The 3,359-nt window shown below is 32.0% G+C and overlaps 1 protein-coding gene across 3 annotated transcripts in view; it reads left to right on the forward strand.

Annotated features, from left to right (window-relative positions):
* LOC144957692 (uncharacterized) overlaps nt 1-3,359 on the forward strand; it is a 7,942-nt gene continuing 4,583 nt past the window's right edge. The window contains exon 1 of one of the 3 annotated variants that reach the window (XM_078889054.1): nt 1-797. The gene's annotated coding sequence lies outside the window, so the exon portion shown is untranslated. The remainder of the gene's footprint in view (nt 798-3,359) is intronic. The other 2 variants (XM_078889056.1, XM_078889055.1) reach the window with 2 other exon arrangements.

A 3,359-nucleotide genomic window follows, 5' to 3' on the forward strand; every position in this document is an offset into this window, starting at 1 on the left:
ATAGATAGATAGATAGAGAGAGAGAAAGAGAGAGAGAGAGAGATAGTGAGTGTGTCTATTTTTAGAAACTAGGTAATCTGTGTTTGTCGTAGGGCCTTCTAAAAATAGTAACTCTTCTTGGTCGCCTCGGTCCGCTGGCTCTGGCCGAAGCTTATGTTAACACAGCACAGGGCATCGTGTCATGTTCATATTTTTATATTATGTGTTGCAAAACAGAAAAACAGAAAGACATGAATGAATGTAGATATTACTTTACGTAGCCTCACTTCAATGTTTTTGTTAATCGGAGCGATCTATATTCATGTTTTCGTCCAACCAGGTCATCAATGACATGATGTGTTGCTGTCCAACGACTGGATATTTCTTAACAAATGTAAACACGCTGCTTTGTTTAGCAATGTTATAAACATACCCATGTGTCAAGCTGATTAAAATGACCAATCGTGATGTTAGATATTTCAAAAGCTGTGAACACTTTTCACTAAGGGGGTCACTTTGAGCACATTTTTCAATGTGACCAATGACCTCGAGCACATGGAAAGTTAATATAGATAGTATGCGTTTGGCTAAGAAGTTCACAACATTGCCATCCGGAAGTATAACGGACCAACACACAAAACTCTGTGTAACCTTTAAACGTTTATAGTCTGGTTAATATAGTTTAGTGAGAATTACTCATAAACGCGGATGGCAAAAACAATAACAAAGAACCAAGTGACGTCAACTTCATTCTATCTATAGATCATGCCCATTGTGCAATGTTGAGTTAACTCGTGCTTAGTTGTTTGAACAGGAGGGTGAGTATTATCCTAATTATTGTTGCGAATACAATGTTATCTTTAAAAATATTGTTGCAATAATTTCCTTTCCCGTCATGTGCGCTCTACTATCATCATCATCATCATCATCATCGTCATCATCATCATCATCATCTTAATCTGTTACAATGGAATGCACAACAAGAAGAAGAAAAATAGTTTTAAGTAATGATATATATATATATATATATATATATATATATATATATATATATATATATATATATCAAGGACAACTATACTAAAGCCCTCCTTGATATATATATATATATATATATATATATATATATATATATATATATATATATAAAATGTAAATTGACCATTTTAATCGAAGTCTTAGAAATAATACTCGCTATACTAATTGGATGGGTTGATGATGAGCGATGATGAGCAATTCAAGGGGCAAAATGTGTTAAACTCCAACTGTGTAATTTAACCCTCTCCTTGCCAACTATAGCAAAATCGCCACATTCTGTCCTTTCGATTGAACAAATATTTTTCTTATTCTGATTAATTTGTTTTTGAGCTGTTATAGAGCGCAACATCCACTAAACGTGCTCAAAGCGCTTTACAAGGGGTCCCTGGCCAACAGCAACATTTAACATGAAGGACGGGACGTGACGCCTGTTAGGCGATATTACAATTTTTTTCGGACATGGTCAACGGTGCTAACGGCCAGGTACTCATTTTACACCTGAGTACGGTGAGAGAATGTGAGTAAAGAGCCTTCTCCAAGGACTCAACTATGCGCCGAGGGAGGCTCGAACCCAGGACCTTCCGATCAGAAAGCGATTGTCATACCACAAGACCACGTACCCGCACGTGTTCACGACACAATTTAAATAAAAATGTTTGTTGCGGCTATGCAAATTTAACAATGTGTTGTAGATATAGCCCATTTTGTTGAGTAAAAAAATGTTGTATAGCACGAAATCGATAAAAAATACTTTTGTATTTGAAAGTTTTGATTGAGAAAAAATCTATAATTTTTGTGTTGCAAGTGTGGTGAAGTTTTGGGGAAATCCAGAAAATGTTCGGAAAGGATTGTGTGGCTATTTGGTCTTGTGGTATGACACTCCCTTTCGGATCGGAAGGTCCTGGGTTCGAGCCTTGCTTGGCGCATAGTTGATATATATATATATATATATATATATATATATATAATATAATATATATAATAAATAACTCATATTCTCTAACCGTTCTCAGGTATAGAATAAGTACCTGGCCATTAACAGCGTTGACTCAGTCGGAAAAAATGTAATATCGCCTAACAGGTATTTTGTCTAATTCTACATTTACGTTTGTCAGGGACACGTTGTAAAGCCTTTGAACACGTTTAGTTGATATTGCTCTATACAAAAGCTCAAGTTTTTTAAAAGGAGATAATTAAGATTAAAATTCAATTTTAAGCATCAGGTTCATTTCGGTATGATTCTATTTTAAGACGATTGGTCACAAATAAAGTTTCTATTTACCTGCTGATAATGCCGACAAAATGATATATAGATTTATGGAGGGTAAATCATATATATCGACAAAATGTTTTATAGAAGATTTATTGAGGGTAAATCATATATATCGACAAAATGTTTTAATAGAAGATTTATTGAGGGTAAATCATACATCGACAAAATATATCATATAATATTTGTAGAGGGTAAATCAAAATGACAAAAGGTTTTATAGAACATTTATGGAGGGTAAATCATATATATATACAAAATGTTTTATAGAAGATTTATCGGTAAAATATTTTATAGAAGATTTATACAGGGTAAATCATACATCGACAAAATATATCATATAAGATTTGTAGAGGATAAATTAAAATCGACAAAATGTTTTATAGAAGATTTATAGAGAGGATATATTATACATCGACAATACGTTTTACAGAAGATTTATAGAGGGAAAATCATATGTCAATAAAATGTTCAATAGAAGTTTATAGAGGTTAAATCATACATCAACAGTATGTTTTATAGAAGATTTATTGAGGGTGTGTCATACATCAACAAATATATATCATATAATATTTATAGAGGGTAAATCATAAATCGGCAAACATGTTATAGAAGGGTAAATCATACATCGACAATACCTTTTATACAGATTTATAGAGCGTAAATCTTGTATCAATAACATTTTCAATAGAAGATTTTATAGAAGATGCAAAAAGGGTCAATCATGCATCAACAAACTAATTTATAGATGATTTATAACGGTGAATCATCTATCGAAAAATGTATTATAAAAGATATAAATAATAACGTGAAGTTGAATGTAAGCTTCATTTTAATTACAGATCTGTTTTTGTAATTAAATTGAAGCTTACATTCAACTTCACGTTATTATTTATTTCTTCGAGCTTCGAGCAGCAACATTTACACTATAAAAGATATAGTAAATCAGACATCGATTAAATGTTTTATAGAAGATTTTTAGAGGGTAAATCACGCAGTGACAAAATACTTCAAATGATTTTAAATATTTGGAAGGTTGTTTTAATCATCAATTTACTTAGTCAAATGTTTT

The sequence above is a fragment of the Berghia stephanieae genome, chromosome 12, assembly GCF_034508935.2.
Source record: "Berghia stephanieae isolate SIO BIC M18660-M18661 chromosome 12, UCSD_Bste_1.3, whole genome shotgun sequence".
NCBI lineage: Eukaryota > Metazoa > Mollusca > Gastropoda > Nudibranchia > Aeolidiidae > Berghia > Berghia stephanieae.